The sequence below is a fragment of the Balaenoptera ricei genome, chromosome 2 (assembly GCF_028023285.1).
Source record: "Balaenoptera ricei isolate mBalRic1 chromosome 2, mBalRic1.hap2, whole genome shotgun sequence".
NCBI lineage: Eukaryota > Metazoa > Chordata > Mammalia > Artiodactyla > Balaenopteridae > Balaenoptera > Balaenoptera ricei.
This window is the reverse complement of record NC_082640.1, coordinates 26,622,365-26,634,179: the sequence shown is the minus strand read 5'-3', so window position 1 is coordinate 26,634,179 and position 11,815 is coordinate 26,622,365. Positions and strand designations below refer to the sequence as shown.

At 36.9% G+C, this 11,815-nt stretch overlaps 1 pseudogene; it reads left to right on the top strand.

The window, feature by feature from the left end:
• The first annotated feature begins 421 nt into the window (after positions 1 to 421).
• Positions 422 to 6,971, top strand: LOC132360054 (eukaryotic translation initiation factor 2A-like; annotated as a pseudogene).
• The last annotated feature ends 4,844 nt before the right edge of the window (positions 6,972 to 11,815 follow it).

Here is an 11,815-nt window from a genome sequence, read left to right as displayed (position 1 = left end):
CTGTCACTTTCTGAAACAGCTTTCACAGGTGCGTTAGCCCACGGACAGCAGTTTACTGCAGAGCCATTCTCTGCTAAAATGGACGAGTAACCCCTTTCCAACTGAGAACCAAGGACATGACAGTAGAGTATTTTCATTCTAACCAAAGTTGGAGGCCGTGGATTTAAAGCCGTGTCAATGTGCATGTTCTCATGGGTGTTTCCTTGAAAACTACACGCAGAACCTTAGAGCAGTTATTCCTAAAATTCTTGGTTACTGATGTTAGTTAACTATACTGAGTTCTTTAAAAGGCACTGTCCTTTGAGCCCTCCTAGACAACATGCTTAAAATCCAAATTGCTTCTAAATTATTTAGAACTAATATGTCACAATAATATTAAAAACAATTTCTTAGAGTTACATAGCTATCTTCTAACGACAAAATGCCTGCAACCCATTGGCTCCCTTATTTACGAAAGTATGAAAAATGTTGGTTATTGTGTGATGGAAATAACACAATTTGTGGTGTTGTAACACTGCCAGGCATTCACGATACTCACACGAGCCTTAAAATTCATGTCAACCGTGTATTCGTTCTGAAAAGTCATGAAGGCATAGAGGAAATATTAAGGATATATTATTGATGAATGATTATATAGCAAGCTTATGTAAAAGTGCATGGCATCTATTTTTGACCTGAGACCTGTAATTCATGGAATCACATTCTTAAAATATTTTATTGTGCTCTGAAAACAATGTCCCTCAATGAACACACTAATGTGGGGATTTGGCTCTTCTACCTGCCCTTGCAGCTTTGAGAATCAATTTTAAATGAAGAGAAAAGCACATTTGTAATAACTTCTTTCTCTATCTAATAAGCTTATTGTGTGCCTTGGAAATTAGGAAACTTCTTATATTCCTGCTAGTGAAATGACTCTCAAATTCATATAACATTTGTGTAATTTTACTCAGAAGACTATATCATGGCTCATTTTCAAATTGCCTCGCTGTTGGAATGGTATTGGGCATAAACATGGATAGAATAAAATGCATGGAATATACTAAAATTTGTCACATAAATATCTCATTTCACTGGATAGAAAAGATAGAATTGTTATCCGGCCAGAGAACAGAAAAAATAAAACATAAAATACTCTAAGTTGGATGCCCTCCATCACCTTCAGTCAAATTACATAGACAAGTTATACAGTTACACAAGCTGATTTTTTTTATACTTGATATTTGAATAAAGCTACTTACTTTCTTACAATGTTAAAAATTTATTTTGCAGTTACCTGTACTAAACATGACAGAAGCTATGACTAAAGTAAAATAGAACTTAAAATTAGATAAAAACTCATAAAAGTTTGGATTGGGTTTCCTAACCTCCTTGAAATCAAGTACCCTAACATTTTAATTAAACAGAGAACTTTCAGCGTACTGAACTGAATCCTATTTGCCTAGTCAGGGAAGGAGATCTTAGGATGCTGGACTCACTAAATTATACTGGTTTGGTTGTACATTTGACATACACATGGATAATCTGCCAGGGGACAATTCTAACAGTGGGAAGAATATTTCAGTCTCATAAGCAATGAATTTGATATTCAATTTTGTTGATAGCAATTCAAGTCTCCTGTCTGATACATCCAAAAGAACAAAGATATAGAAGCTTTAGGTGGTGAAGGTGATGTTACGTCCTCTGTTAAGAGTGTTCTGTTACTTCTCTATGGATTTTCAACAGCCTTTGCACATCCTCAACTGCCAAATATCTTTTACATTATCCAAGGTCAGAAAAACCATATGGCTTTATAAAGATCAAAGAGTGAAGCCAGAAACCCCACACTTTTAAAAGTAAAGACAAACTCCCCAGTACATATTTTAGCATCAAGTGCATATGGCACACGCTAACTAAAAAAATTTATGTGGCAAAGTTAACCTACTTAGAAGTGGAATAACGTGTCCTTTAAGGCAGAAAGGACAAGCCTATATTCCAGTGGGAAAGTGGTACAGTTAGAGGCATCAGGGGAAGAAATGAAAGAAACTGGATTACAGAGACTCTAAATGACAAGCAGGAGCAGGAGAAAATGGAGAAATTACGTGAGAAATTAACCTCCAACCTCTGAGGTCATTCTTCTATTGAAATTCAGTTGTTTTAAGGAGTCCTTAATGCTAAAGACATGATTTTCGCATAGCCAAGGGGGAAATTTCAATTACTGTACCCATGTAATCATCCATTTTAAATCATTTTTGTGTAAAGATCGGGTGTATTGAATGGATTTGTCATACTCAGAATGAAACTGGTGCAAATGAAATTCCTGTTAAGGGGCATTAACTTTACTATTTTCTCATTTGCTATAAAAGCCTTGTAAGTACCAAGATTTGAGATAGTCTGTGGCTTATTATCAGTCAAGTAGGGGAGGGAGGTGCTTCCTGATGGGTTTAAAAGCAAGTGGTTTTTTAGTTTATAGTCTAGGGAAAAACATCAGTCTTCCTCTTGTTTTTAGGGTTAATTAGATACTATTCTTTTGCTGTTCTAACTCATTTGTTTTCTAGATCCTACTGCCAAACACATTTTAATGGTATTTTTTAATGTCAACCTCATTTTCCCTGTCATTACCATCCATGGGCTAATCAAACAATTATCTTGTCATTTATTTTATAAGACATTCTATAAAAAACCCATAGAATCCTTTCAGAATTAAGGGGATACCATTATATTGATCATAAACATTATTTTATTGAATATTTCACAGATAATTTTAGAAAAGAAACAAAAGTCAATGTAAATAAAGGGAGTATCTAAAAATTATTGAAACATTAAAAGCTGATGTATATTGTCATTACAGCTTTTAGAGATTCCTGATAAAGTGATCTATGAGCAATTTTAAGTGATGTATTTCAACAGTTGCCCAGTATTAGTTCCTTAGATTTTGATCAGTAAATTATCATTTCTTTATTATTTAATGTGATGATTCAACATTATTAATGCCTGATGGGAGAATTTTTCACATACTGAGGTATGGGAAAGTCATTCTGGCTTATACACGATTTGGCTTGAACTTTAAGCTAATCAGAACAGACTCTTACAGCCTGTCAAACATGCATCGTACATCTACTATAACCATTAAGGAAAAGAATGCATTTTAAAATCAAAATGGAGTAACTGTGGTTCAGGCATTCAAAATGGAGCCGGGTGGCCATAATTTCAGACATGTTCCTGCATCCCTTTGAACTTGAGTTTTCTGACCTGTGTCAGACTGAAGGACACCACCAGCCATTCTCAAAACAGTATCTATGAACAGCTGCCAGCTGCAACCTTATGGTCTCAAGGTCTCCCCTTGTAACTATGCAACCATTTCAGACCCCAACCAATCCTTGCTTAACAAGCACCTTTACTGCTTGCCGGCTCCAATTATAATTCTTGACAAGCAACTTACGTAACTCTGTGGTTTTTGCCTTTATAAGCCTCACTTATTTTGTAGTCTGGGGAACACGATTCAAGTGCTTCTTGGATCTGTGTCTCCTAGGCTAACGTCCTCAGTTTGGCAAGAATAAAACTCTTTTCTATTCCTATTATAGATTGTTTATTGATTATTTCCATCAACATACCTAAACCTAACATTCTCCTTGAAAGAAAATTTACCCTCATTTTAAGTCACTGTGATGGCTTTGGCAAAATTTTAAAGAATCAAATCATGAAGGTTAAGAGACAAGGACTTCATCTACAAGCAACCAGCTTTTGTTGATTCCCTCCTACTCTGGGGGAAACCCTTAAGCTTGTCTCTCCAGTCATTCTGACCAAGGACAATATGACATTTAGGGAGGAAGTCTGCTCCATTGGAAGCAGGCATTTTTGCCTCTCCAGAATGGATTTCCGCTTGGATCAAAGATCAGTCTACACTGTCTTGGCCATGTTCAATTTTAAACATGGCTTCTGTCATCACCAGTCCATCGAAACTGAAAGCACCGAAGTGGTCCACCTATAGCGTGTCCTAAAACCAGGGTCTATTTTGGCTTCCTGGACATGGGCACCTACTGTATTTCCTAAGTTTGTCTGAAATTCACATCAGGGACTATTTCTCAGTTTCTTACTCCCCTGGAACTTCTAATTTTCAGGGTTCTTTTACATCCTTCTATTCTTATCACTCAACTCTGGTGTCCTCTCCTGGCTTCCAGACCACACATCTCCAATCTGCATCTTCTGCCAGTCTCACTGCTGAGCAGTGGATGTTCACCCAAATGCTGGCAGGCCAGCTCCACTAGGGTTTCCATCGCAGGCATCTCAAACTCATCACGTTCAAAACAAAACTGTCATTTTTTTTAATTTATTTTTTTTAAAAATTTTAAATCTATTTTACTGAAGCATAGTTGATTTACAATGTTGTGTTAGTTTCTTCTGTACAGCAGCGTGTCTCGGATATATATATATATAAGTTCTTTTTCATATCCTTTTCCATGATGGTTTATCACAGGATATTGACTATAGTTCCCTGTGCTATACAGTAGGACCTTGTTGTTTATCCATCCTGTATATAATAGTTTGCATCTGCTCATCCCAAACTCCCACTCTATCCCTCCCCCACACCCACCCCCTTGGCAACCACAAGTCTGTTTTCTATGTCTGTAAGTCTGTTTCTAAAACCGTGATTTTAATCTCACCAAACCCGTGTCTCCTTTTGGGTCTCCCAACTTCCTGAAGGAACCCATCAGTCATTAAGTTGTCAGAAACCTTCTCCTCTCTTATTCCTACAACAACACGATAAATAACAAGTAAAATGGTACAACCACTCTGGAAACAGTTTTGTAGTTTCTTAAAAAACTAAGTATGTGGCTACCATACAAACTTGTAATTGTACTCCTAGACATTGATGGCAAAGAAATGAAAACTTATGTTCACACAATATCATCTACATAAATATTTATAGACACTTTATGCTTAATAGCCAAAAATTGGAAGCAGACCAAATGTCTTTCAATGGATGAATGGTTAAATTGTGACACATCCATACCATAGAGTATAGTCAATGAAAAAACAAGCTATTGATACAACTTGGATGAATCCTTATCTGAATTATGCTGAATGAAAAAAAAAAGGCAATCCCCCTAAGTTATATTCTGTATGATTCCACTTGCATAACATTGTTGAAATGACTAAATTATAGAAGCAGAGAACAAGAGGGCTGTGGGAAGGCAGGAAGTCATGTGATGGAGATGGTCTGTATCTTGACTGTATCAGTGTAAACATCCTGACGTTGATACTTTGCTATAGCTTACAGGTAGATTATCATTGTAGATAATACAGGTAGATTACATTGTAGAAAGATTTACAGGTAGATTTACATTGTAGAAAGCTGGGTAAAAGATACCCGGGTTCTCTTCATATTATTTCTTACAACTGACTGTGAGTCTCCAGTCACTTCAAAATGAAAATAATTTTTTAATTTAATTAAAAAATACATAAAAATAGATTTGTTTGTCAAACTGCTTCATGAGTCAGGAGCCATCCGAAAGACAGCAAAAATATACAATAAAGATTCTTCTCTAGTCTTGTTATTTTCTTTGACCCTAACATAATGCTACATACTTTCTCTGTATTTTAAAACCAGCTTAGAGCACAGCTGGGATACCCAAGCTCCAACTTTGTCATGTAAAGACCAGAGCATGTTTGAAGTCTTCATTCAGAAAAACAATGCAAAATCGGCATCCATCCTGGTCAGAAGATGAAACTATTGAAACTATTGAAATGTTAACAGTGAAGTTCCCTTCTTTGACAACAACGATTTTAATGTGATTGCAAATAAATTAAATTTGCAAACAATTATTTTGTGTTATCACCTGGACCTTAACTATGCAAGGTGGCTGTCCATGTCCTGGGGAGTAAGGGCATATTTTCATTTTGTAGATTAGATCAGTACCTCAACTTGGGTGCACCTAATGCAGCTTTAGTCAACAAAAGTTTCCTTAAGGCTGAGAAGATTACAATGCTAAGGAATAGAAAACCACTGCTGTGTTGTAACAGCTGGTACAGATGTTGACAAGACAGGAACTTCCTATTGTGGGGAAAACTCTGCATTACATTGCAGCAAGTAGAGAAATTGCTTTAGTGCAATTACCCAAAAACGGCTCCATTTATGATGCAGTTTGGAATTTGTGCTATTTGCCGTGTCATGCCTGCCAAATGTGATTCTGCATTTAAGTTGGGACTGGTCGTCCTAAGGCAGACTGCGACAGCCCTTGTGGACACATGTTAGTAGCATCTGAACTTGGCAATCTGAGGAGATGAAGGAAGTGTAGGATATTGCAAACTACAAACTCATTTTTAAACCCATCTCCTCTGATTCTAAATATTTTCCTTGGTGCCCAGGTGGTGAGCACATTTTAACGATCACCTGTCCTCTTGGATAATGTGTTAACACTGGATACAAGATTTGGCATTAACTCGGCTCTATCTTGCACAATTAGGATATACCTCCAAATGCAGAAATACGACAGGTTTCTTGGTAGCCATTTTTGGATGTAATATTTACAGGAAAGACAGTAATTTACCAAGCAGTTCTAAGTGAAGAATATAAACTTGCAACAGCTTGTAAGTTTTAAGAAATGAACCAATCACAGATTCTGAACTGCATGAGGAAGAACCAACCCAGAATAAGAAACCACCACCTGGAAATGAAAAGTCACCAACAAAAACAGCCTTTAATAATTAAAGGATGCATGAGGCTGAGACAGCAGAGAGCAAGAGGTGACAAGAGTCCAGATTTGACTCCACTCCCACCTAGCAAAGCCACCATGAAAGACAGCCTCTCAGTCACCTTCCAGAGACCCTGAGACAGACAAACAGACCCAAAACCTAAAGAAGAAGACATAGGCAATTGAACAGCTGAAAGAACAAACAGTACCTGGAAAACAGCTAGAAAAACATCAACGGGAGAAAATGCAGCAAGAGAGAGCCTTTCTCCACAAGCCAAAGATGTGGAATTGGGAATTTAAGATACACAGAAAGCAAGCGAGTTACCAGAAACCAGTGCAAACACTTCTTCTGTTAAACACACTGACATCTATGGAGTACCTATGTGCCCATCCTTAATGTTCATCTATAACTTTAACAATTCATTCAAGATTTTTTTTAAAAAATAGAGCAAGAAACCTAAAATACTTAAGAATAAATCTAACAAGTAATTTCCAAGAACTCTACACTGAAAACTATAAGAAAATTAATTAATTAATTAATTAATTAATTAATTAATTTTAAAAAGTTGCAGAGGGAAATTAAAGAGAGCCAAAAGTATAGCATGTTCCTGGATGTGAAACTTCAATATTCTAGATGTTGGTTCCCTCCAGAACATATCTACACATTCTGTGCAATTAAATAAAATTCAGCATGAATTTTGTAATAATTGACAAGTTGTAACTAAAATTTATATGGAAATACAAAGAAGCTAGAAGAACCAAAGTGGTTTTTTAAAAACAGAACAAAGTCAGAGGATTTACCCCATCTGATTTCAGGATTTATTCTAAATCCCAAGTCAACAAGACTGCATGATATTGGTGAAAAAGTAGATCTATGGAACTGAAGAGAAAGCTGAGACAATAGTTTGTCGACTTTGGCTCTATTGATATTTGGGGACAGATAACTGTTTGCTGTGAGGGCTGTGGTGTACATTGTAGAATGTTCAGCCACACCCCTGGCCTCCATGCACTAGATGCTGGGAGCACCCCTGAGTTGTGGCAGCCTAAAATGTCCAGACATTGTCAAATATTCCTTGAGAGGCAAAATCACCCCCCAGTTCAGAACTACTGGTTTAGAACTACTGGTTGACCTACACATACATAGTAAATGACAAAGATACCAGATAATTCAATGAGAAGTGCAAAGTCATCTCAACAAATGATAACAGAAAATTAGACATAGACTCTTCACTCATGCCATACACTAAAACACTTGAAATGGATCATAGGTGATAATATAAAACCTGAAACTATAATATCTAGTACAAAAGGTAAAAACAAATTTATTTAAATACCTTATGATCTTGGGTAAGCACGCACACACACACACACACACACACACCCATGAATCTTAAAAGAAAAATGACTGATAACTTGGGACTTCATTAAAACTAAAACTATTTTTCTTCCTAAGAATTATGAAAATCACACAAGAAAATCAAAGGGGAATGCACAAATTGAGAGAAAATATTTGCAATACATATATCAGACACAGGACTAGTCTTCAGGTTATATAAAAAATTCTTACAACTCATTAATAGGAAAAAAATGACCCAATAAACTGGGTAAAAGATTGCACGGGTCCTTCACACGGTAAGATATACAAATCTCACCTTCCTCCAAAAAAGAAAAAAGCACACAAAAAAGATACCACTGCACACATTCTACAGTGGCTGAAAAGATTCACAGGAGGATATAGAATCCCTGGGTGTCTCATACACTGTGAGTGAGAATGATAAAACTGCTTTGGAAACAGTTTGACATGTTTTTAAACACTTTAAACACACACTTACCATAAGAAGCAGCCCTTCTACTACTAAGTATTTACCCAAGAGAGAAAGAAATATATGTCCATAAAAGACTTACACCTGAGTGTTCACAGCAGCTTTATTTGTAATAGCCAAACACTGGAGACATCCCAAATAAGATTATAGGTGAACAAAATACAGTATACTTATTCCATTGAAAACTACTCAGCAATAAAAAGCAACAACCTCCTAATACATGAAACTTGGATGGATCTCAGAATAATTATTCCGAGTGGAAGAAAGGCAAAATCTCATAGCTGCTCTACAATTCCATTAGTATGAGATTCTAGGAAACGCAACTAATCCATCCTGACAGAGAATAGATCATCGGCTGCTGGGACCGGGATGGGGGGTGAGGGGAAGGATGGGGCAGGGGCATGAAAAAAACTTTTTTTTTTTTTTTTTAATAAATTTATTTATTTATTTTTGGCTGTGTTGGGTCTTCGTTTCTGTGCGAGGGCTTTCTCTAGTTGCGGCGAGCGGGGGCCACTCTTCATTGCGGTGCGTGGGCCTCTCACTATCGCGGCCTCTCTTGTTGCGGAGCACAGGCTCCAGACACGCAGGTTCAGTAGTTGTGGTTCACGGGCCCAGTTGCTCCGCGGCATGTGGGATCTTCCCAGACCAGGGCTCGAACCCGTGTCCCCTGCATTGGCAGGCGGATTCTCAACCGCTGCACCACCAGGGAAGCCCGAAAAAAACTTTTGAGATGAAAATGTTTGGTATCTTAATTATGACTACAGTTTCACAATGCATACCTGGGTCAAAATTTTTCAAATTGTACAATTTAAGTATGTGTAGTTTACTGCAAGTGAATTATATCTCAATGTAGTAGAAAAAATAAAATTTAAATTGACATACAATTTAATCCACTGAAGCAAATTATAGTTTTATTCTGCAGCTTTATTTTCAATTTTTGAGCAAAGCTCAGATCATGAAATTAGCTCAAGAATAAGATTATTCATGAGTGTCATACATTCCTTGGGGTTACTTTTGGAATTCTTCCCCATCATGTAATACCATTCAGGATTCTAGCATGGTCAATGGCTGCTCAGAGAAGGCATGTGTTGTCTCAAAATTCCTATCACACTTTCTATAATAAAAATATCTGTAGAAAAATATCATTTGGAATGTCACTAGCAGGCTTTAAAAATAAATGCTAAAGGAAAAAAACAAAAATAGGCACATTTTCAGTTAAAAAATTTCAGAGAGAGTAGGTGCTAAAAGCAGAAATCTAACTAGAAGTTAATTGATTGCCATTTAATATTTGACATTGTTCTTAACTTGTGCATTAAGAGCCTTGTCTAAGGGCTGAAGATGATTTACACCTGGAAGATACTAGCTGAGTCCATTGATACTAAAATGAAAGAAAGATTATATTTAGGAATGTGGTAACATTTGCTGGATATGAATTGAACATATAAAGTGGAAATTAATTCTTAGAGTCTTTTTTTTTTTTCAAAAACTTGAGAGGCAACAGGTGGATAGATTTCATATTTCAAAACAAATGTCTTGACCGTGATAAATACGTGTGTGAAGTGCCATATTATTAAAACTCTTCTGTAGGGTAAACGACATTTCATTGCACAAATTAGAGGCAACTTAATTTTAAAAATCTGGAATTTGGTGGGAAAAACAAATCATACTAACATCTAGGAAATTTTACCGGGATCCAACCATTTATATATAATATCCTCTGCAAGTCATATCTGACATCTGAGATCTTGAAGCAGCATTGGCTTCTTTACCAGAGAAATTGACTGCTGAGCTACCAAAGGAAAAAAATTAAAACCCATAATGTGAATTACTAAGGTTTGCAACCAGATAATCACACACATACACACACCCCTCAATAGCACTAATAACTTCTTAACATAAATGAGATTTCCTTCAAGGTGAAATGTTGAGAGAGATTAAAGTGCAGCAGTTATCTACTACAAAAGGGGTTGCATTAAAAAACCACCTCAACATATAAGCTTTTATTTAGCTTATGGCTTTGTGGATTTGTGGTTTAGACTGGCCTCAGGGGGCCTGTTTTCTTAGAGGGGCTCACTACATGTCGGGCAGTTGGCGGGCTCTGGGATAGGGTTGGGGGTGTGTCTGCACCCCATGTCCTTCACCCTCTATCAGGCTACTTTGGACGTGTTCTCCTGATCATGGCGGAGACGCAAGTGTGAGGGAAGCCCTCACTGTGACACCTACACTGATCTGAATGTGACAACAACCACTGAGTTTAGAAGCAGACTCTCCCACAGTCCAGCCTCAGATGAGACCACAGCTCCAGGTGATGCCTTGACTGTAGTCCTATGAGGCTCTCCATCAGATGAGCCAGAGTCCACACTGAGGGAGGACCAGGACCATGATGAGTGGTAACCAGGAAGGTGTCTTGAATTCTGAGACCTATACATCAACACACTGGAGCATCAAGTACCTCATGGCCCCTTTATTTTTCCAGAGAAAAGAAAAGAACACACCATTTTTAGTGATTTTTTAAATTTTCCTGCTGTTTTTCCCAGGGCTTCATATTTGTTAGTACGTTAATGTCTTAAATTGATTGGATTTTTTGCCATCACTTCTGCCACTCTTGCCTTAGGTATCTGTCTTTACTCATTGCTTGTATGTTTGCTGATGCTGTGCTCATTGCCCTACACTGAGTTTTGTTTTATAAATAAATAAATAAATAAACAAACAAATAGTTTACTATTTACTGGCAACCTGATATATTTCCTTACCAGGTTGCCAGTAAATAGTCTGGATCTTTCATTTCTTCTGAACCCCTCATGCAGAACTGGGTTCAAGTTTATTCAAGTGTCCCTAGACACTGTCACACATAAAACCATTCTGTATTACTTAAAATAAAAGTAAAGTAAAAAAGGTAACCCAAAAGAAAGTTGTTTTGTTTTGGGTTTGTTTTTCTTTTACATTTCAATATCAAGGAATTGTCCCTCACAACTTAGATTTTCTCCTTGGAGAACAGATCAGACTTGTTTCTTCCTCCTGAAAATTTCAGTCCTGATATTTTGGGTCCTTATTAGCAGTACCAAGAGTTCAACTCACCATTTCTCTCAAGAGACTAAAGACACCAAGTAACTGAACATTCAGTGGTCAGCCCTGGTTCTTCAAAATTTTTAGGGTGGACCAATAGGCTTTTACTGCAGACTTTTGCTGCACATGAAATAAAAATAATGTTTAGCCTAGAATTTGAGCTACCATTACTTTGATAAATATGAAGATATTTATTGAACTATTTCCCAGTGTCTTTTACAGCAAACTGTGCATCAAAAAAAAAAAAAAAATCCA